The sequence below is a fragment of the Salmo salar genome, unplaced genomic scaffold, assembly GCF_965601325.2.
Source record: "Salmo salar unplaced genomic scaffold, fSalSal1 ptg000377l, whole genome shotgun sequence".
NCBI lineage: Eukaryota > Metazoa > Chordata > Actinopteri > Salmoniformes > Salmonidae > Salmo > Salmo salar.
The window spans coordinates 230,440-257,314 of NW_027675365.1; the positions used below are offsets into that span (position 1 = coordinate 230,440).

Sequence of the window (26,875 nt, forward strand, 5' to 3'; positions counted from 1 at the left end):
GTGAAATAAGGGAGGTAAAGGCAAAAAAGGCCATGGTGGCAAAGTAAGTACAATATAGCAAGTAAAACACTAGAATGGTAGATTTGTAGTGGAAGAAAGTGCAAAGTAGAAATAGAAATAATGGGGTGCAAAGGAGATAAATAAATAAATAAATATGGTAGGGGAAGAGGTAGTTGTTTGGGCTAAATTATAGATGGGCTATGTACAGGTGCAGTGATCTGTGAGCTGCTCTGACAGCTGGTGCTTAAAGCTAGTGAGGGAGAGAAGTATTTCCAGTTTCAGAGATTTTTGTAGTTCGTTCCAGTCATTGGCAGCAGAGAACTGGAAGGAGAGACAGCCAAAGGAGGAATTGGCTTTGGGGGTGACCAGAGAGATATACCTGCTGGAGCGCGTGCTACAGGTGGGTGCTGCTATGGTGACCAGTGCGCTGAATTAAGGGGGGACTTTACCTAGCAGGGTCTTGTAGATGACCTGGAGCCAGTGGGTTTGGCGACGAGTATGAAGCGAGGGCCAGCCAACGAGAGCGTACACGTCGCAGTGGTGGGTAGTATATGGCGCTTTGGTGACAAAACGGATGGCACTGTGATAGACTGCATCCAGTTTATTGAGTGGGGTATTGGAGGCTATTTTGTAAATGACATCGCCGAAGTCGAGGATCGGTAGGATGGTCAGTTTTACAAGGGTATGTTTGGCGGTATGAGTGAAGGATGCTTTGTTGTGAAATAGGAAGCCAATTCTAGATTTAACTTTGGATTGGAGATGTTTGATGTGAGTCTGGGAGGAGAGCTTACAGTGTAACCAGACACCTAGGTATTTGTAGTTGTCCACATATTCTAAGTAAGGACGGGCGGGTTAGGTGCAGGCAGCGATCGGTTGAAGAGCATGCATTAGTTTTACTTGTATTTACGAGCAGTTGGAGGCCAAGGAAGGAGAGTTGTATGGCATTGAAGCTCGTCTGGAGGGTTGTTAACACAGTGTTAACACAGTGTCCAAAGAAGGGCCAGAAGTATACAGAATGGTGTTGTCTGCGTAGAGGTGGATCAGAGACTCACCAGCAGAAAGAGAGACATCATTGATGTACACAGAGAAAAGAGTTGGCCCAATAACTGAACCCTGTGGCACCCCCATAGAACTACCAGAGGCCATCCGATTTGACAGATTGAACTCTTTCAGAGAAGTAGCTGGTGAACCAGGCGAGGCAATCATTTGAGAAACCAAGGCTATTGAGTCTGCCGATGAGGATGTGGTGATTGACAGAGTCGAAAGCCTCGGTACCCCCTGTGTCACTTGTTGAAGGCTGGGTCTACAAAAAAAACAAGACTTGACTACCTTGGGCTTTGACACTGGCTGCAACACCTTCTTCTACCCAGTTATCCACAGTCACTTTACCTCTACCTACATGTACATATTACCTCAATTACCTTGACAAACCAGTGCCCCCGCACATTGAGTCTATACCGGTACCCCCTGTATATAGCCTCCACATTGACTCTGTACCAGTACCCCCTGTATATAGCCTCCAAATTGACTCGGTACCGGTACCCCCTGTATATAGCCTCCTCAAATTGACTCTGTACCAGTACCCCCTGTATATAGCCTCCACATTGACTCTGTACCGGTACCCCCTGTATATAGCCTCCACATTGACTCTGTACCGGTACCCCCTGTACATAGCCTCCACATTGACTCTGTACCGGTACCCCCTGTATATAGCCTCCACATTGACTCTGTACCGGTACCCCCTGTATATAGCCTCCACATTGACTCTGTACCGGTACCCCCTGTATATAGCCTCCACATTGACTCTGTACCGGTACCCCCTGTATATAGCCTCCACATTGACTCTGTACCGGTACCCCCTGTATATAGCCTCCACATTGACTCTGTACCGGTACCCCCTGTATATAGCCTCCACATTGACTCTGTACCGGTACCCCCTGTATATAGCCTCGCGACTGTTATTTTTTTGTTGCTCCTTAATTATTTTTATTTTAACATTTGTCCTATTTTCTATAATTGTTTTATTTTGTTACTTTCTTAACCTTGTTTTCTTAAATGCATTGTTGGTTAAGGGCTTGTAAGTCAGAATTTCAATGTAATTTCTACACCTGTTGTATTCGGTGCATGTGACAAATATAATTTGATATGATTTGATCAAGGGATTCAAAAGAAGATAGGAATCATAGGATCTAGAATTGGGATAAAAATAAAAGTTTTAGTACTGGGGTTATATAAATGTTTTAGACAGAGTAGAGCACAGTGTTTTAGTACCGGGGGTTTATAAATGTTTTAGACAGAGTAGAGCACAGTGTTTTAGTACTGGGGGATTATAAATGTTTTAGACAGAGTAGAGCACAGTGTTTTAGTACTGGGGTTAATAAATGTTTTAGACAGAGTAGAGCACAGTGTTTTAGTACTGGGGTTTATACATGTTTTAGACAGAGTTGAGCAGTGTTTTAGTAGCAGGGGTTTATAAATGTTTTAGACAGAGTAGAGCACAGTGTTTTAGTACTGGGGTTTATAAATGTTTTAGACAGAGTAGAGCACAGTGTTTTAGTACTGGGGTTTTATAAATGTTTTAGACAGAGTAGAGCACAGTGTTTTAGTACTGGGGTTTATAAATGTTTTAGACAGAGTAGAGCACAGTGTTTTAGTACTGGGGTTTTATAAATGTTTTAGACAGAGTAGAGCACAGTGTTTTAGTACTGGGGGTTTATAAATGTTTTAGACAGAGTAGAGCACAGTGTTTTAGTACTGGGGTTTATAAATGTTTTAGACAGAGTTGAGCAGTGTTTTAGTACTGGGGTTTATACATGTTTTAGACAGAGTAGTGCACAGTGTTTTAGTACTGGGGTTTATAAATGTTTTAGACAGAGTAGTGCACAGTGTTTTAGTACTGGGGTTTATAAATGTTTTAGACAGAGTAGAACAATTGGTAGATAAACCCCTGGTTGCTGATTACTCTCAAAGTCATAAAACACAAATGTCTCTGAATGTTCATCTTCATCCAATGGTTGAAGGTAGCACTCATGTTCCACTTCTTGAACCACTTCAGTGTCTCTGCTTTTCAAAGCCCCTTTACAGACAGGGCAGTGTAGGATACCACATACCTTTACAGACAGGGCAGTGTAGGATACCACATACCTTTACAGACAGGGCAGTGTAGGATACCACATACCTTTACAGACAGGGCAGTGTAGGATACCACATACCTTTACAGACAGGGCAGTGTAGGATACCACATACCTTTACAGACAGGGCAGTGTAGGATACCACATACCTTTACAGACAGGGCAGTGTCCACATACGTGAGGTTGGGGGTTGTCTGTTTTAACGTTGTAATTGCGTTGGAATTTTGGACATTTCTTGTTGAGGTCACACCAGCTGACAGATGTATATGCCTTTGGATGCTATGGACTCTAAAACACAGAGGTCCAGTTACTAGATAGGTTTCTCACAGCCTTTTACAGGACTCTAAAAGGCAGAGGTCCAGTTACTAGATAGGTTTCTCACAACCTTTTACAGGGCTCTAAAAGACAGAGAGGTTCAGTTACTAGATAGGTTTCTCACAGCCTTTTACAGAGCTCTAAAAGACAGAGAGGTCCAGTTACTAGATAGGTTTCTCACAACCTTTTACAGGACTCTAAAAGACAGAGAGGTCCAGTTACTAGATAGGTTTCTCACAACCTTTTACAGGACTCTAAAAGACAGAGAGGTCCAGTTACTAGATAGGTTTCTCACAGCCTTTTACAGAGCTCTAAAAGACAGAGAGGTCCAGTTACTAGATAGGTTTCTCACAGCCTTTTACAGGGCTCTAAAAGACAGAGAGGTCCAGTTATTAGATAGGTTTCTCACAGCCTTTTACAGGACTCTAAAAGACAGAGAGGTCCAGTTACTAGATAGGTTTCTCACAGCCATTTACATGCTATCTTCAATCAGTAGAGGCTCTACCTCAGAAATTATTGTGTGAAGCTGTTTAGCTGCATCCTACATCAACACATCGTCCTCATCAACACGTCATCCTCATCAACACATCATCCTCATCAACACATCATCCACATCATCCTCATTATCCTCATCAACACATCATCCTCATCAACACATCATCATCCTCATCAACACATCATCACATCATCATCATCAACACATCATCATCATCAACACATCATCCTCATCAACACATCATCCTCATCAACACATCATCATCCTCATCAACACATCATCACATCATCATCATCAACACATCATCATCATCAACACATCATCCTCATCAACACATCATCCTCATCAACACATCATCATCCTCATCAACACATCATCACATCATCATCATCAACACATCATCATCATCAACACATCATCCTCATCAACACATCATCATCCTCATCAACACATCATCACATCATCATCATCAACACATCATCATCATCAACACATCATCCTCATCAACACATCATCCTCATCAACACATCATCATCCTCATCAACACATCATCACATCATCATCATCAACACATCATCATCATCAACACATCATCCTCATCAACACATCATCCTCATCAACACATCATCCTCATCAACACATCACCCTCATCATCCTCATGTCCTCCTATGTCAGCAATCCATGCTTTGGTTTAGTTTCCCCTGGTACTGTTTCCACTTGCTAATGTTTTAGCATTTGTGGCACAAATCCCATTCAAGTCATCCGACCAATATTAGCATTTTTTGCACATTTCTTTTAGTCATTTTATCATGTCCAAATCATGTCCAAATCATCCAAATGTATAAAATTCAATGTGAAGCTCAACAAAGTCACTTATAGATGATTTGAACATGATGTGCTAATGTTAATCTGACAAATCATATTATCGGTCCCATGATTTGAATTAGATTTTTGCTACAAATGCTATAATGTTATGTAAATGTAGGAGTGTTTGACATTGCAGCCGACTTTATAGACGAGTCGAGATCTACAAATGACCTTGCATGATAAATAACTACTCACTCACTCAGTCAGTCAGTCAGTCACAATTTACCCACGATGCATCACAGTTTTGATGCTCTCGAACACTGTATGTGTGACTGAGGAAGGAAGCCCTCTCTGCATCAGCTTCTTAGTTCCTGACATAGATTTGTCTAGAGGGTCCATCTATGCATATTTGTCATTATGTCGTCTGCAACAGAATTAGAAGAGCAATTGAGGACTATCTCCATTTTAAAGTAGTTAATGTCTTCTTCTTCAACTTCCATAACTTTAATGACAGTCGGTAAACCAACTGAAAGTTTGTATTCAATGGCTTTAGTTTTGAAGCAAGTGCGCCCTCTATTAAACTCTATGGACACAGACTACTTCAATGTTGGGTTAACCACAGATCTCAAACTTCACACTCAGTGTCTGTTTACTGACAGTAAGTTAACTTACAACACGTCTACCCTTCACTCTGTAAGTATGCTTGACGATATCTTAAAATATGTATATTTTATAATTTGTTTGTAACCATGAACTTCTGTATCCTGTTATGTGCATGGCGATGCTATTGGAATGTATGTTGTTTTGTTTTTCTGTTATGTACTCTGTAGATGTATTTCTGCATATTAATCTGATACAGTATTGTACATGTGGTTTCATATATAATACTTTTTCCTGCTATTTTAAGGACTCTGACAGTAATAGATTTTTGTGGAGACGTGTTTGAAAATGGGCTAAAGTAAGAGGGGATTGGGTGTTTAGCTTTTAGGAGTAATACAGTATTAATATGAAACACAGTGATGGAGGGTTGTGTTTAGGAGTATTATTTACGTGAGACACAGTGACGGTGGATTGAAATGCTTACTAACGGGTCCATTTCCAACAATGCAGAGTAAAAACATTTTAAATAGTGACACAAGGAACTGAATAACAAATAACAATAATGAGTAAAAAATAACATGTCTATTTACCAGTACCTAGTTGATGTGCAGGGGTATGAAATAATTGAGGTGGTTATGGGGCGGCAGGTAGCCTAGTGGTTAGAGTGTTGGACTCGTAACTGAAAGGTTGCAGATTGAATCCCTGGGCTGACATGGTACAAATCTGTCATTCTGCCCCTGAACAAGGCAGTTAACCCACTGTTCCTAGGCCATCATTGAAAATAAGAATTTGCTCTTAACTGACTTTCCTAGTTAAATAAAGGTAAAATAAAAATGTACACACATGTAAGGGAAAGGGGGATACCCAGTCAGTTGCACAACTAAATCCATTCAACTAAAATGTGTCTTCTTTATTTTATTTATCCGTTATTTTACCAGGTAAGTTGACTGAGAACACGTTCTCATTTACAGTAACGACCTGGGGAATAGTTACAGGGGAGAGGAAGGGGATGAATGAACCAATTGTAAACTTCTTCTACAGTTAACCTAACCCCTCTGAAACAGAGCAACACTGCGGGATCTGCCTTAATCGACATCATCGGCACCAGGGATCAGTTGTTGTTGGGTGTTAACTGCCTTGCTCAAGGACAGAACTGCATATTTTGACCTGATTGCTGTTTGGCATCGTAATCGACTTCAGTGGGCAAATACTCACCTTCGATGGCCACTGGCACGCTGGAGAAGTGTGCTCTTCACGGATGAATCCCGTTTTCAACTGTACCGGGCAGATAGCAGACAGCGTGTATGGCGTAGTCTGGGCAAGCGTTTTGCTGATGCCAACGTTGTGAACAGTATACCCCATGGTGGCAGTGGGGTTATGGTATGGTTAGGCATAAGCTATGGACAACGAACACAATTGCATTTTATCGATGTCAATTTGAATACAGAGAGATACTGTGACGAGATCCTGAGGCCCATTTTTGTGCTATTCATCCACCGCCATCACCTCATGTTTCAGCATCAAAATGCATGGCCCCATGTCGCAAGAATCATACACAATTTCTGGAAGCTGAAAATGTCCCAGTTCTTCTATGGCCTGCATACTCACCACTGTCCTATTGAGAATGCTTTTGGATGCTCTGGATCGACGTGTACGACAGCATGTTCCAGTTCTTGCCAATATTCAGCAACTTCTCACAGCCATTAAAGATTAGTTGGACAACATTCGACAGGCCTCTATGGAAAGGAGATGTCGCGCTGCATGAGACAAAAAGTGGTCACACCAGATACTGACTAGTTTTCTGATCCATGCCCCTCCTTTTTTTTAAGGTATCTGTGACCAACAGATGCATATGTGTATTCCCAGTCATATGAAATCTATTAGGTCCTAATACATTTATTTAAATTAACGGATTTCCTTATATGAACTGTAAGTCAGTAAAATCTTAAAATATTTTGCATGTTGCGTTTATATTTTTGTTCAGTGTAGATGAAAACTCTCTTGGTAAACAGTATTGTTTACTGCTTATCACAAGGTATTCTAACTCAGGCAAGCAAAAACTTGAGACTTCCTTAACAAAGAGACACACCCCTCCTCCCTTCGACTTACCAGAGTCTGCCATCCATTCTTGAAGATGCTCTTAGAGAAAAGGGTTCCAAAAGGGTTCCTCGGCTGTCCCAATAGGAGCACCCTTTTTGGTTCTAGGTAGAACCCCTTTCGTTTACATGTAGAACACTCTGTGGAAAGGGTTCTACATGGAACCCAAAAAGGTTCTACCTGTAATTCAAAAAGGTTCTTCCTGGAACCTAAAAGGATTCTTCAAAGGGTTCTCCTATGGCATCAGCCAAATAACCCTTTAAGGTTCTAGAAAGCAAAACATTTTTGTGTAGAAAAACCAGCAAGATGTATATCCAGGTCCTCATTCAGCCACAACTCAAGAAAAACGTATTACAGTTTTCCAGTGATAGGATAGAACATAGCTCATCCAGTTTGTTCTCCAGTGACTGCACGTTCGCCAATATTAATTTATTAAATACATTTTGTATTTAACCTTTATTTAACTAGGAAAGTCAGTTAAGAACACAATCTTATTTACAATAGAACAGAGGGCAATGGTGGTCTATTTGATCGCCAACGTAATCTCGTCAGGATGCCTGCTCACTTGCCTCTCTATTGCCGCCACTTCCTCTTTCGAGTCCCGGGGGATTAGGGCCTGGTCCGGAGTAAGCAGAACGTCCATAATTTGCCATCTCGTTGAGGTAGAAATGTTTGTCCATATCAAGTTAAATGATCACTGTTCTGATGTCCGGAAGCTGTTTTCGGTCAGAGTAAAGTTAAAATCAGCACAAAAAAGACACAAAATAGCGGAGTAGGTCAGGAGCCCGTAAATCGGCTGCTATCCACTGCTTGCCATCTGCTGTTCACAAGGGCCAACAGTGGAACAGAATATGATAGCGGCATGTTCTATAGAACAGACATCAATTTTTGTGTGCTTAAATTTTACTTTTTAACACCAGTGTTGCGTTTCATTAGTTTGTTATGTTGTTATTAGCCCAACATTATTGAGGACATTATTATTAGGTACCAGTACTATACACGATGGCCAACAGTGGTTCTCTCCCAAATGGCACCCTGTTCCCTTAATAGTGTACTACTTTTGACATAGGGTGCCATTTGGGAAGAAGCCAGTGTAACTGAATATGATCAAGGCATTATATTACTGCCCATCGTACGAAGAGACACTACAGTAATGCTGAGATGCCAGTAGGGAGAGCTCTAGTCTAGAACACTGAAACCTTCAGTATCACTTTGATGCAGCTGATGAGGAGTGTAAATTGAATGTGTTTATAGAATAGAATGAATGACTTCATGGAACTGACCAAATGTAAATGGAACTTTGACCTGTTCCATGTAGAACTCAGAGGGACAAGGCAACACATTCTAAGATATTATAAACATTCCATAAAGAATAGTCAACATATTGTTAACATGATTCTGTATTTAAATAAAAGTGGAAATGGGGGACATTTTGTCCATTTTAGAAATGTAGGGCCCATTCTAATACAGTAACCTCCCTTCTCTGACATGTTGTTCTCGTCGTCATGCATGTTAATGACTTAAAGAGGAAAGGACAGTTCTGCATCAGCTACTTGTGCCCTGACTACTTTAAATATGTATCAACTGGTTGACTCTCTGTACAGGACCTCTCTCCTTCACTTCACTCTATAAGTACGCGTGACAATATCTTGAAAAATAGTTTTGGGTTATTTGATTTTAGTCATTAGTCATATTCTTGAGGGGAATGTATAATTTTACTTCTTGTTATGTTTTGAGCTGTGTTTTGGATCAGAACTGTGTCAGATAAGACCCAGATGCAGACAGTTTGAATAACAGATGTTTATTAACAAAACAGGGGGCAGGCAGACGACAGGTCAAGGGCAGGCAGAGGTCAGTAATCCAGGGTAGAGTCAGGAAGGTACAGAACGGCAGGCAGGCTCAGGGTCAGGACAGGCAGAGTGGTCAAAACCGGAAAAACTAGAAAAACAGGGGCTAGAGAGAACCAGGGGCTAGGGAGAACCAGGGGCTAGGGAGAACCAGGGGCTAGGGAGAACCAGGGGCTAGAGAGAACCAGGGGCTAGGGAGAACCAGGGGCTAGGGAGAACCAGGGGCTAGAGAGAACCAGGGGCTAGAGAGAACCAGGGGCTAGGGAGAACCAGGGGCTAGGGAGAACCAGGGGCTAGGGAGAACCAGGGGCTAGGGAGAACCAGGGGCTAGGGAGAAACAGGGGCTAGGGAGAACCAGGGGCTAGAGAGAACCAGGGGCTAGGGAGAACCAGGGGCTAGGGAGAAACAGGGGCTAGGGAGAACCAGGGGCTAGGGAGAACCAGGGGCTAGGGAGAACCAGGGGCTAGAGAGAACCAGGGGCTAGGGAGAAACAGGGGCTAGGGAGAACCAGGGGCTAGAGAGAACCAGGGGCTAGGGAGAAACAGGGGCTAGGGAGAAACAGGGGCTAGAGAGAACCAGGGGCTAGGGAGAACCAGGGGCTAGGGAGAACCAGGGGCTAGGGGGAACCAGGGGCTAGGGGGAACCAGGGGCTAGAGAGAAACAGGGGCTAGAGAGAACCAGGGGCTAGGGAGAAACAGGGGCTAGGGAGAAACAGGGGCTAGGGAGAACCAGGGGCTAGAGAGAACCAGGGGCTAGGGAGAACCAGGGGCTAGGGAGAAACAGGGGCTAGGGAGAAACAGGGGCTAGGGGGAACCAGGGGCTAGGGGGAACCAGGGGCTAGGGAGAACCAGGGGCTAGGGAGAACCAGGGGCTAGGGAGAACCAGGGGCTAGGGAGAACCAGGGGCTAGGGGGAACCAGGGGCTAGAGAGAAACAGGGGCTAGGGAGAACCAGGCTGGTAGGCTTGGCGAGACGAACTGGCAACAGACAAACAGAAAATACAGGTATAAAGGCAGTGGTGTAAAGTACTTGAGTAAAAATACTTTCAAGTACTCCTGAAGTAGTTGTTTTGGGGTATCTGTACTTTATTTTACTATTTTTATTTTTGACAACTTTCACTTTTACTTCACTACATTCCTAAAAGAAAATAATGTACTTATTACTCAATACATTTCCCCTGACACCCAAAAGTCCTCGTTAAATTTTGAATGCTTAGCAGGACAGAAAAGGTCCAATTCACGCACTTATCAAGAGAACATCCCTGGTCATCCCTACTGATTCTGATGTGAAAACTCACTAAACACAAACGCTTTGTTTCTGAATGATTTCTGAGTGTTGGAGTGTGCCCCTGGCTATCTGCACATACAAACAAAACACAAACAGTTGTGCCATCTGGTTTGCTTAACAAGGAATTTGAAATGATTCATACTTTTACTTTTGATACTTAAGTACATTTTTGCAATTACATTTATTTTTGATACTTTATATCATATTATTTAAAACCAAATACTTTTAGACTTTTACTCAAGTCGTATTTTACTGGGTGACTCACTTTTACTCAAGTATGACAATTGGGTACTTTTCCACCACTGTATAAATACACAGGGGATAAGGGGGGAAACTGGCGACACCTGGAGGGCGGGTGGAGACAAGCACAAGACAGGTGAAACAGATCAGGGTGAGACAGTGTTGGTTGTTACATCAGGGCCTGTATTCATAAAGTGTCTCAGTGGAGGAGTGTTGGAATGTGTGTGAATGACACAGTGGATTTATCTGAGGGTCCTTTAGGACCAGACTGAGTAGGGTTGACATCTATACTGGGACTGATAGGGAGTAGGGTTGACATCTATACTGGGACTGATAGGGAGTAGGGTTGACATCTATACTGGGACTGATAGGGAGTAGGGTTGACATCTATACTGGGACTGATAGGGAGTAGGGTTGACATCTATACTGGGACTGATAGGGAGTAGGGTTGACATCTATACTGGGACTGATAGGGAGTAGGGTTGACATCTATACTGGGACTGATAGGGAGTAGGGTTGACATCTATACTGGGACTGATAGGGAGTAGGGTTGACATCTATACTGGGACTGATAGGGAGTAGGGTTGACATCTATACTGGGACTGATAGGGAGTAGGGTTGACATCTATACTGGGACTGATAGGGAGTAGGGTTGACATCTATACTGGGACTGATAGGGAGTAGGGTTGACATCTATACTGGGACTGATAGGGAGTAGGGTTGACATCTATACTGGGACTGATAGGGAGTAGGGTTGACATCTATACTGGGACTGATAGGGAGTAGGGTTGACATCTATACTGGGACTGATAGGGAGTAGGGTTGACATCTATACTGGGACTGATAGGGAGTAGGGTTGACATCTATACTGGGACTGATAGGGAGTAGGGTTGACATCTATACTGGGACTGATAGGGAGTAGGGTTGACATCTATACTGGGACTGATAGGGAGTAGGGTTGACATCTATACTGGGACTGATAGGGAGTAGGGTTGACATCTATACTGGGACTGATAGGGAGTAGGGTTGACATCTATACTGGGACTGATAGGGAGTAGGGTTGACATCTATACTGGGACTGATAGGGAGTAGGGTTGACATCTATACTGGGACTGATAGGGAGTAGGGTTGACATCTATACTGGGACTGATAGGGAGTAGGGTTGACATCTATACTGGGACTGATAGGGAGTAGGGTTGACATCTATACTGGGACTGATAGGGAGTAGGGTTGACATCTATACTGGGACTGATAGGGAGTAGGGTTGACATCTATACTGGGACTGATAGGGAGTAGGGTTGACATCTATACTGGGACTGATAGGGAGTAGGGTTGACATCTATACTGGGACTGATAGGGAGTAGGGTTGACATCTATACTGGGACTGATAGGGAGTAGGGTTGACATCTATACTGGGACTGATAGGGAGTAGGGTTGACATCTATACTGGGACTGATAGGGAGTAGGGTTGACATCTATACTGGGACTGATAGGGAGTAGGGTTGACATCTATACTGGGACTGATAGGGAGTAGGGTTGACATCTATACTGGGACTGATAGGGAGTAGGGTTGACATCTATACTGGGACTGATAGGGAGTAGGGTTGACATCTATACTGGGACTGATAGGGAGTAGGGTTGACATCTATACTGGGACTGATAGGGAGTAGGGTTGACATCTATACTGGGACTGATAGGGAGTAGGGTTGACATCTATACTGGGACTGATAGGGAGTAGGGTTGACATCTATACTGGGACTGATAGGGAGTAGGGTTGACATCTATACTGGGACTGATAGGGAGTAGGGTTGACATCTATACTGGGACTGATAGGGAGTAGGGTTGACATCTATACTGGGACTGATAGGGAGTAGGGTTGACATCTATACTGGGACTGATAGGGAGTAGGGTTGACATCTATACTGGGACTGATAGGGAGTAGGGTTGACATCTATACTGGGACTGATAGGGAGTAGGGTTGACATCTATACTGGGACTGATAGGGAGTAGGGTTGACATCTATACTGGGACTGATAGGGAGTAGGGTTGACATCTATACTGGGACTGATAGGGAGTAGGGTTGACATCTATACTGGGACTGATAGGGAGTAGGGTTGACATCTATACTGGGACTGATAGGGAGTAGGGTTGACATCTATACTGGGACTGATAGGGAGTAGGGTTGACATCTATACTGGGACTGATAGGGAGTAGGGTTGACATCTATACTGTGTAGGATGTGTGTTTGAACTTTTCTACATCCATAACAACCAGCTCTCTAGACTGATACAGACTCTATGGGCCTTATGGGCCTTCACTACAGATGGTGTGTGTGTGTGTGTGTCTGTGTGTCTGTGTGTCTGTGTGTGTCTGTGTGTGTGTGTGTGTGTGTGTGTGTGTGTGTGTGTGTGTGTGTGTGTGTGTGTGTGTGTGTGTGTGTGTGTGTGTGTGTGTGTGTGTGTCTGTGTGTGTGTGTGTGTGTGTGTGTGTGTGTGTGTGTGTGTGTGTGTGTGTGTGTGTGTGTGTGTGAGAGAGAGAGTCAATTGTTGTTTAGCCTCACAGCTTGGGGATAGGAGTTATCATTGAACCTGGTGGTCAGTCTTTAGGCTGCTGTACAGCTTGACGGACCATAGAGAATTGAACATTTATCCTCCTGTATCTGGGGATCTGAGAATAAACAGCTTCACAACAATCAATGTTGAAATATGTGTTTACAGTTCTACACATCTGTTCAATAAGTGATTGTTTTTGTTGTTTGTGATGTTGATGACTTTATTGTATCCATTAGGAAATAGTTTTTGCATCAGACAGCATGTCATCTTAAATAGACAGACGAAGACAGACATGCAACACGTCACACACATTACATACATAGTGCAATAGACTTACAGACAGACAGTATTCACATAGACAACCATATAGCACAATACAACACAGCACAATATGAGCCTGGTTCATTTTCAGTAATGAGGCCCTGTACCCCATTTACAGTTTCTACTTCAATGTATCAGGTGGAGTTATTCACCTGCTATAGAGTGAGTTGTTGTTTATGTTTCTAAGACTGCAGGGTGGGAGATGCAACAATGGCCTTGAGAACAGCAGGAAGTGTGTTGCTGGTATTTCTCTGGTCTGTGACAGGTATGGTCTCATTCTTATCTTTTAGTTGTTCTGTTTCTCTACAGACATTTCTAAAGGATATGAATCATAATGTTATTCTGGTGTTAGGCGTCTCCACTTCCCTTTAAATAGGTATCTTTCACACCTCACTGAGTGATTCTTGTCTGTGGTTTCACACTCAACTCACCAACTATGGCAACATGGTGTGGACAAACCCTACTCATTTTGAAATTGATGCATCTTTAAGGTGAAAAAAAAGCACAAGCATCCACAACGTTCAAACATCTTTCCCATAATTACAGGTATTTTATCAACCATTTGAGTTCAGCCATAATATTTGTTGTAATATTTGTTCTCCCTTTTCAGGGGGATGAAATTGTAACCAGCTCTGTAATGCTTGTTTGAAAAAGACAGATACTTTTGAAAAAAGTATAATTCTCAATGAATCTAAAATGAGACATGGCAATCTGCACAAAGGCAAAAAGGCCATTTTTAAACAATGGATGAGCTTTTCTTATTAATCTACTGGAGAACCATTTAGGGTTCAAGTAAAACGTTTGTATAAGTGAAGCTTTTAGAGAGAGGTTTAGTGCTTTTATATGTAATAATCTCAACCCACCCAGTTAGTAATCATTACATAGCGACTGTGTGTTTATTCATGTGAAAATTGACTTTGCCGCTTCAGCATGCTTTTGTGGCACAGTCAATGGCACACAGGGGATATTGGCCAGAAGGTTCAGGGTTCGCCGACCACCACGGATGAGCTCACTCTCCCTGCCTATTTCATTATTACGATCAGAGCCGGCTGCAGACAGTGATCAGTCAGGGGGAAATCAGATTTTCAAAATTTTGATGCCATATTTATAATTATATAAAATATATTCACATTTTCTACCAACAGGTTTCTGTGCCAATGCACCACACAACCAATAAACAAAAGCATAACGACTTGGAGCACTTCTATAGCATGGTTTACGTTTTTAAAACCACAATCAATCTGAACAAATAGGAATACATCCCACCTTACCTTGTAGGCTTACCCAGTATCGAAGGCTTGACAATCTCTGAATGTCATTCAGCTTTCTGGTGTTTTGTAACAAATGTCTCTTTCCATTCATCAAATGGCTGCTGCACAGTTTGGATTGATTGATTTTATTGGTCAGTTAAAAAAAATACATACACACATGTACACACAGTTTATTTACAGTGACCAGGATTGTTGATTTAAAGGACAATAAAGTCTGGGACTTATTTACATTGTGGTGCCTATGTTTTACATAAACACATTTACATTGCATAGATACAGACACATTGCATAGATACAGACACATTGCATAGATACAGACACATTGCATAGATACAGACACATTGCAGATATAAACACATTACAGAGATACATTACAGAGATACATTACAGAGATACAGACACATTACAGAGATACAGACACATTACAGAGATACATTACAGAGATACAGACACATTACAGAGATACACACACATTGTTACAGTTATCGATGGTGAAGGAGGACCAAAATCCAGCAGGACTGCGTTTGTTCATCTTGAACATTTATTAAACTCAAAATGAACACCAAAACAACAAAACAAACTCACGATCCCCGAACAGTCTTCTCAGGCTCACACACGCTAGACAAGAAACAATCTCCCACAAAAACCTACACCAAACAATTACCCATATATAGGACTCTCAATCAGAGGCAACGAGGAAGCACCTGCCTCCAATTGAGAGTCCCAAACCCCAATCAACCTAACATAGAAATACATTAACCAGACTACACATAGAAATACATAGACCATAAACCAAAAACCCGGAAATAATAAATCAAACGCCCTTCTACCAAAACACCACCCCGAACCACATAAAACAAATACCCTCTGCCACGTCCTGACCAAACTACAATAACAATTAACCCTTATATTGGCCAGGACGTGACAGTACCCCCCCCCCCCCCCTAAAGGTGCTAACCCCGGAAGCACCTCAAGAATAACAAAAACCCCAAACAACAAAAAATCCCCCTAAACTAAAGGGAGGGTGGCTGCCGTCACCGACGGCACTTGTGCTACACCCCCCCTCCCCAACCCACTTATACAGGTGGTGGTTCAGGCTCCGGCCTATTGTCCTCCAGAGTGCCGACCGACCCGATCTGCCTCGGACCGTAGGCAGACTCCCCCTGCTCTGGATCATGGGCAGACCTCCTCCTCTCCACCCTGTATGCAGACTCATCAATTAAACCGTTAATTACTTTAAGTTCTGAAATGTCAGGCTTACTCAGTTTAGGGTTGCTGCTAGACTCCCTTGATTTTTGGTCATCAGCAGACTCTGGGCAGATGGGCCACTCTGGCTGATCCTGGCTGACGGGCCGCTCTGGCTGATCCTGGCCGACGGGCCGCTCTGGCTGATCCTGACCGACGGGCCGATCTGGCTGATCCTGGCCGACGGGCCGCTCTGGCTGATCCGGGCAGTCGGGCCGCTCTGGCATCTCCGGGCAGTCGGGCCACTCTGGCATCTCCGGGCAGTCGGGCCGTTCTGGCATCTCCGGGCAGTCGGGCCGCTCTGGCATCTCCGGGCAGTCGGGCCGCTCTGGCGGCTCCTGACTGACGGGCGGCTCTGGCGGCTCCTGACTGACGGGCGGCTCTGGCGACTCCTGACTGACGGGCAGCTCTGGCGACTCCTGACTGACGGGCGGCTCTGGCGACTCCTGACTGACGGGCGGCTCTGGCGACTCCTGACTGACGGGCGGCTCTGGCGACTCCTGACTGACGGGCGGCTCTGGCGACTCCTGACTGACGGGCGGCTCTGGCGACTCCTGACTGACGGGCAGCTCTGGCGACTTCTGACTGAGCCGACGCACTGGAAGCCTGGTGCGTGGTGCTGGTACTGGGGTTATCAGCCTGGGAACACGCACTTCCAGGCTAATGCGGGGAGCGGGAACAGGACGAGTCGGACTGGGCTGATGCACTTGAAACCTGGTGCGTGGTGCTGGTACTGGACGTGCCAGACTGGGAACACGCACCTCTAGGCTAGTGCGTGGAGCGGGAACAGGATATATAGGACCGTGGAGGCTTACTGGCGGTCTCGAGCTTAAACCTGGCATCGCCCTTTCTGGCTGAATGCCTACTACCCCCTGGTAAATGCGGGGTGCTGGTATAGCGTGTACTGGCCTAAAAACACTTGGCCTCGCCATAATACTCATTACCCCGAAGCACGAGACATGTCCATTAACTGGCTTCTGTGACACAGTCCGGGGATTTGGCCTGGGGCTCCAAACTTGCCCCGCCAAACTACCCATATGCCCCCCCAAAAAAAATTATTGGGGCTGCCTCTCGGGTTTAATCGGCAGTCGTGTTCCTCGGTAGCATTCCCGGTCTTTGCTCCATTTCTTCCATGGGCCCTCTCCGGCCATAACTTGCTCCCATGTCCATTTCTCCCGTTTGTCCAATTCAAATTCCCTCTGCTCCTTCCAGTCCACCTGTTGCTCCTTCCTCTGCTGCTTGGTCCTTTTGTGGTGGGAGATTCTGTCACAGTTATCGATGGTGAAGGAGGACCAAAATCCAGCAGGACTGTGTTTGTTCATCTTGAACATTTATTAAACTCAAAATGAACACCAAAACAACAAAACAAACTCACGATCCCCGAACAGTCTTCTCAGGCTCACACACGCTAGACAAGAAACAATCTCCCACAAAAACCTACACCAAACAATTACCCATATATAGGACTCTCAATCAGAGGCAACGAGGAAGCACCTGCCTCCAATTGAGAGTCCCAAACCCCAATCAACCTAACATAGAAATACATTAACCATAGAAATACATAAACATAGACCATAAACCAAAAACCCGGAAATAATAAATCAAACGCCCTTCTACCAAAACACCACCCCGAACCACATAAAACAAATACCCTCTGCCACGTCCTGACCAAACTACAATAACAATTAACCCTTATATTGGCCAGGACGTGACACACATTACAGAGATACAGACACATTACAGAGATATAGAAACATTACAGAGACACAGACACACTACATAGATACAGACACATTACAGAGACACAGACACATTACAGAGATACAGACACATTACATAGATACAGACACATTACAGAGATACAGACACATTACAGAGATACAGACACATTACAGATACAGACACATTACAGATACAGACACATTACAGAGATACAGACACATTACAGAGATACAGACACATTACAGAGATACAGACACATTACAGAGATACAGACACATTACAGAGATACAGACACATTACAGAGATACAGACACATTACAGAGATACAGACACATTACATAGATACAGACACATTACAGAGATACAGACACATTACAGATATAGAAACATTACAGAGACACAGACACATTACAGAGATACAGACACATTACATAGATACAGACACATTACAGAGATACATTGGCTTAATTCTGATAGCATTGTGTTGTGTGACCTTGTTTCAGTGGTACTGGGTCAGAATGTCTGGAGTGTGACTTACACCAAGAAAAGTATCTGTGCCTTGAAGGGGTCAACAGTGGAGCTGCACTGCTCTTATACATATCCCAGTGGTACAGTCACAACAACCCTCTGGTTCACTGAATCTGGGACTGGTAAAGAACCTAAAGATCTAGGTCAGGACCCAGAGTATGCAGGTCGTCTGGAGTGTCATGGAGATCAGAAGAATTGTCACACACTGAGGATCACAGACCTGAGAGAGAGTGACTCTGCTGAGTACAAGTTCAGATTATTAACAGATCAGACCGGAGGGAAATATATTGGCAGTCCTGGAGTCACTCTGTCTGTCACAGGTACAGTTACGTACATTCAATATAGTTCAACTGTTGAATTCCATTTAGTTCAAGAAAATTGTCTTGGTTTGTATTTACAGTATCTGTCACTCATCTCACATCTATCTAGATAGTTGTAATGTGAGTGTGGTTCTGTATGTATGCTAAAGCATATGATGTGTGTGCTTCAGTGTATGCTGTGATTTTAGCATGTATGCTAATGAGAATGTTGTGTTAAAATCTGTTTAAATTGACTCTATTGAACCCAATACTTCCTGGAAAACAGTGGAAAGTATTACAGAGTTGACTATCCTGGCTAAATAAATCAAATTCATTAATGAATGACTATAATTACCTTATAAAGGGCAGCTATACAGACACAAAGGAGGAGAATAATGATTTGTTTCCTCATACTCTAGATGTTGTGTTGGAGATGGATCCTACGTCTGTGTCAGAGAGGGAGAATGTCACACTGATATGTAGAACCAAATGTACACTGGACCCCATCACAGCCTACAGTTGGTATAAGAATGGACAGCCTATACCAAACAGCAACACCTCCTCTCCTGTCTATAGCCTATTCTCAGTCAGCAGTGAGGATACAGGCCGATACTCCTGTGCTGTAGAAGGCCATGAGGATCTCCCCTCTGCTGAAGAGACTCTCACTGTCACATGTCAGTACATTGTGGGTTTCATTTGATATACTGATTATGTTGATTCTTGAATTGGGAATAGATTGTTTTCCATATGAATAAATATGAATAAATATTTTTGTGTGTAACATCCATTTCCTTGAATTTGTATTACCACCATATCATCATTCTTTTTAATTATTATTTTTCTGATTGTCTTTTACTCTGAATTAAATGATTTCAAACTCACCTGTAAAATGTAAACACAAATGTTGCTATAAATGAATCTGGTCTTCAACACCAGATGGTCCAAGGAACACCTCAGTGTCAGTCAGTCCCTCTGGTGAAATAATGGAGGGCAGTTCAGTGACTCTGACCTGCAGCAGTGAATCCAACCCACCTGTGGACAAATACACCTGGTACAAGAAGAATGTTACCTCACCAAAAGCATCAGGACAGAGTTACAGCATCACTAACATCATCTCTGAGGACAGAGGAGAATACTACTGTGAGGCTGAGAATACAATAGCATCTAATAACTCTACAGCTCTGATGATCATTATAGCAGGTGAAGTTACATCTTCAATACTTCAATACAAAATGATGTTCAATAAGAAATGATGTTTCAAGGTAATCTTCTTCTAGTTTGCATCATTACACTTTGGTTTAAAACTATACATAGTCTTATACATACAAGTATTGCATTAATGTCCTGTATTGCAGTATATTCATTTTCAGTTCATAATTTTTACATTTACATTTAAGTCATTTAGCAGACGCTCTTATCCAGAGCGACTTACAAAATGGTGCATTCACCTTATGATATCCAGTGGAACAACCACTTTACAATAGTGCATCTAAATCTTTTAAGGGGGGGGGGGGGGGTTAGAAGGATTACTTTATCCTATCCTAGGTATTCCTTAAAGAGGTGGGGTTTCAGGTGTCTCCGGAAGGTGGTGATTGACTCCGCTGTCCTGGCGTCGTGAGGGAGCTTGTTCCACCATTGGGGTGCCAGAGCAGCGAACAGTTTTGACTGGGCTGAGCGGGAACTGTGCTTCCTCAGAGGTAGGGGGGCCAGCAGGCCAGTGGTGGATGAACGCAGTGCCCTTGTTTGGGTGTAGGGCCTGATCAGAGCCTGAAGGTATGGAGGTGCCGTTCCCTTCACAGCTCCGTAGGCAATCACCATGGTCTTGTAGCGGATGCGAGCTTCAACTGGAAGCCAGTGGAGAGAGCGGAGGAGCGGGGTGACGTGAGAGAACTTGGGAAGGTTGAACACCAGACGGGCTGCGGCGTTCTGGATGAGTTGTAGGGGTTTAATGGCACAGGCAGGGAGCCCAGCCAACAGCGAGTTGCAGTAATCCAGACGGGAGATGACAAGTGCCTGGATTAGGACCTGCGCCGCTTCCTGTGTGAGGCAGGGTCGTACTCTGCGAATGTTGTAGAGCATGAACCTACAGGATCGGGTCACCGCCTTGATGTTAGTGGAGAACGACAGGGTGTTGTCCAGGATCACGCCAAGGTTCTTAGCACTCTGGGAGGAGGACACAAGGGAGTTGTCAACCGTGATGGCGAGATCATGGAACGGGCAGTCCTTCCCCGGGAGGAAGAGCAGCTCCGTCTTGCCGAGGTTCAGCTTGAGCTGGTGATACGTCATCCACACTGATATGTCTGACAGACATGCAGAGATGCGATTCGCCGCCTGGTTATCAGAAGGGGGAAAGGAGAAGATTAATTGTGTGTCGTCTGCATAGCAATGATAGGAGAGACCATGTGAGGATATGACAGAGCCAAGTGACTTGGTGTATAGCGAGAATAGGAGAGGGCCTAGAACAGAGCCCTGGGGGACACCAGTGGTGAGAGCGCATGGTGCGGAGACAGATTCTCGCCACGCCACCTGGTAGGAGCGACCTGTCAGGTAGGACACAATCCAAGCGTGGGCCGCGCCGGAGATGCCCAACTCGGAGAGGGTGGAGAGGAGGATCTGATGGTTCACAGTATCAAAGGCAGCAGATAGGTCTAGAAGGATGAGAGCAGAGGAGAGAGAGTTAGCTTTAGCAGTGCGGAGAGCCTCCGTGACACAGAGAAGAGCAGTCTCAGTTGAATGCCCAGTCTTGAAACCTGACTGATTAGGATCAAGAAGGTCATTCTGAGAGAGATAGCAGGAGAGCTGGCCAAGGACGGCACGTTCAAGAGTTTTGGAGAGAAAAGAAAGAAGGGATACTGGTCTGTAGTTGTTGACATCGGAGGGATCTAGTGTAGGTTTTTTGAGAAGGGGTGCAACTCTCGCTCTCTTGAAGACGGAAGGGACGTAGCCAGCGGTCAAGGATGAGTTGATGAGCGAGGTGAGGAAGGGGAGAAGGTCTCCGGAAATGGTCTGGAGAAGAGAGGAGGGGATAGGGTCAAGTGGGCAGGTTGTTGGGCGGCCGGCCGTCACAAGACGCGAGATTTCATCTGGAGAGAGAGGGGAGAAAGAGGTCAAAGCACAGGGTAGGGCAGTGTGAGCAGGACCAGCGGTGTCGTTTGACTTAGCAAACGAGGATCGGATATCGTCAACCTTCTTTTCAAAATGGTTGACGAAGTCATCCGCAGAGAGGGAGGAGGGGGGGGGGAGGGGGAGGAGGATTCAGGAGGGAGGAGAAGGTAGCAAAGAGCTTCCTAGGGTTAGAGGCAGATGCTTGGAATTTAGAGTGGTAGAAAGTGGCTTTAGCAGCAGAGACAGAAGAGGAGAATGTAGAGAGGAGTGAGTGAAAGGATGCCAGGTCCGCAGGGAGGCGAGTTTTCCTCCATTTCCGCTCGGCTGCCCGGAGCCTTGTTCTGTGAGCTCGTAGTGAGTCGTCGAGCCACGGAGCAGGAGGGGAGGACCGAGCCGGCCTGGAGGATAGGGGACAGAGAAAATCAAAGGATGCAGAAAGGGAGGAGAGGAGGGTTAAGGAGGCAGAATCAGGAGATAGGTTGGAGAAGGTTTGAGCAGAGGGAAGAGATGATAGGATGGAAGAGGAGAGAGTAGCGGGAGAGAGAGAGCGAAGGTTGGGACGGCGCAATACCATCCGAGTAGGGGCAGAGTGAGAAGTGTTGGATGAGAGCAAGAGGGAAAAGGATACAAGGTAGTGGTCGGAGATTTGGAGGGGAGTTGCAATGAGATTAGTGGAAGAACAGCATCTAGTAAAGATGAGGTCAAGCGTATTGCCTGCCTTGTGAGTAGGGGGGGAAGGTGAGAGGGTGAGGTCAAAAGAGGAGAGGAGTGGAAAGAAGGAGGCAGAGAGGAATGAGTCAAAGGTAGACGTGGGGAGGTTAAAGTCACCCAGAACTGTGAGAGGTGAGCCATCCTCAGGAAAGGAACTTATCAAGGCGTCAAGCTCATTGATGAACTCTCCAAGGGAACCTGGAGGGCGATAAATGATAAGGATGTTAAGCTTGAAAGGGCTGGTAACTGTGACAGCATGGAATTCAAATGAGGAGATAGACAGATGGGTCAGGGGAGAAAGAGAGAATGTCCACTTGGGAGAGATGAGGATTCCAGTGCCACCACCCCGCTGGCTCGATGCTCTAGGGGTATGCGAGAACACGTGGGCAGACGAAGAGAGAGCAGTAGGAGTAGCAGTGTTATCTGTGGTAATCCATGTTTCCGTCAGCGCCAGGAAGTCTAGGGACTGGAGGGTAGCATAGGCTGAGATGAACTCAGCCTTGTTGGCTGCAGACCGGCAGTTCCAGAGGCTGCCGGAGACCTGGAACTCCACGTGGGTCGTGCGCGCTGGGACCACCAGGTTAGAGTGGCAGCGGCCACGCGGTGTGAAGCGTTTGTATGGCCTGTGCAGAGAGGAGAGAACAGGGATAGACAGACACATAGTTGACAAGCTACAGAAGTGTTGTTTCTTGTATTATTGTCTCCTGTGTCTTTAGAGAACTGTTTCACTTTGATATCCTTTTTCTTCTGTCCTGATTTTCTCTTTCTTTTCTTCTGTATAACAATAACAATAATAACATGTACTCATATCATCTATATTATCTTTTAGAGAACCAAACCTCAGTTCTAACTGCTGCTGTAGGAATCATAGTGGTTGTTCTGGGTGTCATACTGGCTTCATGTCTCTCTGGCTTCATGTGGTTCAGGTGAGTGAAAATGCATATTTTAAAGATTATTTCACTTTATTATCTTCATTAATTTGTTCATTCATTCATTCGTTCATTTATAAAACAGGAAGAAGGCCTCCAAATCCACCTTTGACACAAGACACACAGCAGACGACGGACAGGTGAGTCTGTTCAGACAGATGGAAGATCATTTTCGTTGCTTTGTGGGAAATGTCCACTCTTCATGCTGTCTGTCCCCAGGTCTATTTATATTGTCTGTTCTCTCTCTCCGTCAGGGAGACTCTAGTGCAGTGTATGTCAACATCTCAGGCATGGCCATGACCCCTGCTGCAGCACAGACAGTGGCCACCTTCGACCAGGAACAGGACGAGGATGTCCAGTAAGCTGCTGTGAAATTCAACCTCTCCAGTGCTGCCACCCTCTGAGCATATTCTACCATTACAACAACATAGAGTCAATACTGTATACAACATTGTGAACACACAGACAGCATCAAGGTCATTCATATGTTGCTGCTTATTGGAGGAGTAGACAAAGTCATTCAAATAAGCAAAACAGTTGACCATTAGTGACCCCTCATTGTTCTCTGAGAACTCCCTCCATCACTATCTGATGACATTTCATTGTTCTCTGAGAACTCCCTCCATCACTATCTGATGACATTTCATTGTTCTCTGAGAACTCCCTCCATCACTCTCTGATGACATTTCATTGTTCTCTGAGAACTCCCTCCATCACTATCTGATGACATTTCATTGTTCTCTGAGAACTCCCTCCATCACTATCTGATGACATTTCATTGTTCTCTGAGAACTCCCTCCATCACTATCTGATGACATTTCATTGAACTCATACTATGGTGTAAAAGTAGGCATTTTGAAAAGTCACAGTTTTAATGTCTTAAAGGTTCCAGGGGTATTCTTCAGGCCAAATGGCATTTCCTGAAACTGCACTCTACAATATACATCTCAAGACAATTACTATGACATGTCTATAACCTGTTGGGGCTACAAGTTAGCAATGAACCCCGAGACGGGATTGCTAACAAGGCTGGAAATTCAAAACATCAAAAATCTAATAATTTCAATTTCTCAAACAATCAACTATTTTACACAATTTAAAAGATAAACATCTCCTTAATCTAACCACATTGTTCGATTTTCAAAGAGGCTTTACGGCAAAAGCATAAAGTTAGATTATGTTAGGACAGTACATAGCCACAAAAGTACAAACATCCAGTTTCAATTCAAGGTCAGGCGTCACCAAAAGCAGAAACCAGCTAAAATTATGCACCAACCTTTGACAATCTCCATCAGATGACACTCCTAGGACATTATGTTATACAATACATGCATTTTTTGTTCCATCAAGTTCATATTTATATCCAAAAACAGCATTTTACAGTAGCGTGAAATTCCGATTTTTTTCTTCTCTGAAATGCTTCCGGTGAACATAACAAAATTACTATTCGAAAACATTGGTAAATTATAATATTGTCATTCAAAGAATAATATATTATCATCTCGTAATTGCTACCGAATGGCCAGATCTCAAAATAACTTTACTGGGAAATCACATTTTGCAATAAACGGGGTGCTATGCTAAGAACAATAAGCTATGCTATACAGTTAGCATCATCTAATATCGATAATAACATTGTAAATATCCCCTTACCTTTGATTATCTCCACCAGAAGGCACTGCCAGGAATCCCAGGTCCAGAACAAATGTGGTTTCTTTTGACAAAGTTCATAATTTATGTCCAAATAACACCAAGTAGTTAGCGTCATTATGCTCCCACAAAACGTGGTGGGGGGGGTGTAAAATCACGCCGAAAAGCAAAAAAAACCTAGTAAATAATCTATTTACGTTCGTTCAAACATGTCAAACGTTGTTTAGCATTAATCTTTTGGTCCATTTTTAACGTTAAACATCAGTAATATTTTCACACAACCTATCCTATGTCTAGATAAACAATTATGACAAACTCACGCTTCTCAGATTTATGCGCAGGCGCAAAAAAATGAAGTGACGACATGTCAACTTCCATGCATTCTAATTTGCTCTCTGTTTATCATAGACGCTTCAAACAACTTTATAAAGATCGTTGACATCTAGTGGAAGCCGTAGGAGTTGCGAAATGAATCCTTTCTCACTATGGTATCTATAAAACAATGACACTAAATAGTACAGTCACAAAATTCAAAAAAAATGTTTTATCTATTTTTCACAGGTTTTTGCCTGCAATATGAGTTTTGTTATACTTACAGACACCATTCAAACTGTTTTAGAAAATTCAGAGTGTTTTCTATCCGAATGTGTTAATAATATGCATATCCTAGCTTCTGAGTTGGTGTAGGAGGCAGTTAAAAATGGGCACATATTTTCTTAAAAATTTCTCAATACTGCCCCCTAGCCCCAACAGGAGTGATATGATGAGGGTTTTAAGGAATGGCTCTGGTTCCATTCTAAATGGCACCCTATTCCCTATTTAGTTCACTACTGGTCAAAAGTAGTGCACTATAAGGGAGTAGGGTGCCATTTGGGAGTCACATTCAGTTTAATGGATGTTTCTTTCTCCAGGCCCACGGTGGAACAAGCAGCTGAGGAGGACCCCTCTGTTCTCTACAGTACAGTCAACAAACCCAGAACCAAGAAGACCTGAACACAACAAACCCAGAACCATGAACACAACAAACCCAGAACCATGAAGACATGAACACAACAAACCCAGAACCATGAAGACATGAACACAACAAACCCAGAACCATGAACACAACAAACCCAAAACCAAGAAGACATGAACACAACAAACCCAGAACCATGAAGACCTGAGCACAACAAACCCAGAACCATGAAGACATGAACACAACAAACCCAGAACCATGAAGACATGAACACAACAAACCCAGAACCATGAAGACATGAACACAACAAACCCAGAACCATGAACACAACAAACCCAGAACCATGAACACAACAAACCCAAAAAGACATGAACACAACAAACCCAGAACCATGAAGACATGTAACCTTTATTTACCAATCACGGCCAGTTGTGACAGCCTGGACTCGAACCGGGGTGTCTGTAGTGACACCTCAAGCACTGAGATGTAGTGTCTTAGACCGCTGTGCCACTCGGGAGCCCCAAAATCATGTTCTAGTGCTGTCCCCACCTAAAATAAATCTTGGTCAACCAAGAGTCATCTGTCATTTCTACCAATCGATTGGTTGAAATGTTATGTGTATTTTTCCATATATAGACACACCCCATGTGTTTTAATAAAATCAACTATATGTACTGAAATGGTCTGATGCTTTTAGCATGCTGTTTGATTAAATAATTAACTTCCCTGGGCTAGGTGGGACGCCTGCGTCCCACCCTAGTCAACAGC

At 43.9% G+C, this 26,875-nt stretch overlaps 2 long non-coding RNA genes across 2 annotated transcripts; both read left to right on the plus strand.

Moving 5' to 3' along the window:
* The first annotated feature begins 1,835 nt into the window (after positions 1-1,835).
* On the plus strand, positions 1,836-19,201 carry LOC145875857 (uncharacterized). Its single transcript, XR_014391360.1, has 4 exons — positions 1,836-5,442; positions 13,880-13,957; positions 18,434-18,778; positions 19,177-19,201. It is a non-coding gene; the product is annotated as an uncharacterized LOC145875857 (long non-coding RNA).
* Positions 19,202-23,406: 4,205 nt separating this feature from the next.
* LOC145875866 (uncharacterized) lies at positions 23,407-26,283 on the plus strand. The gene is made up of 4 exons (XR_014391364.1): positions 23,407-23,499; positions 23,588-23,642; positions 23,757-23,860; positions 26,064-26,283. It is a non-coding gene; the product is annotated as an uncharacterized LOC145875866 (long non-coding RNA).
* The last annotated feature ends 592 nt before the right edge of the window (positions 26,284-26,875 follow it).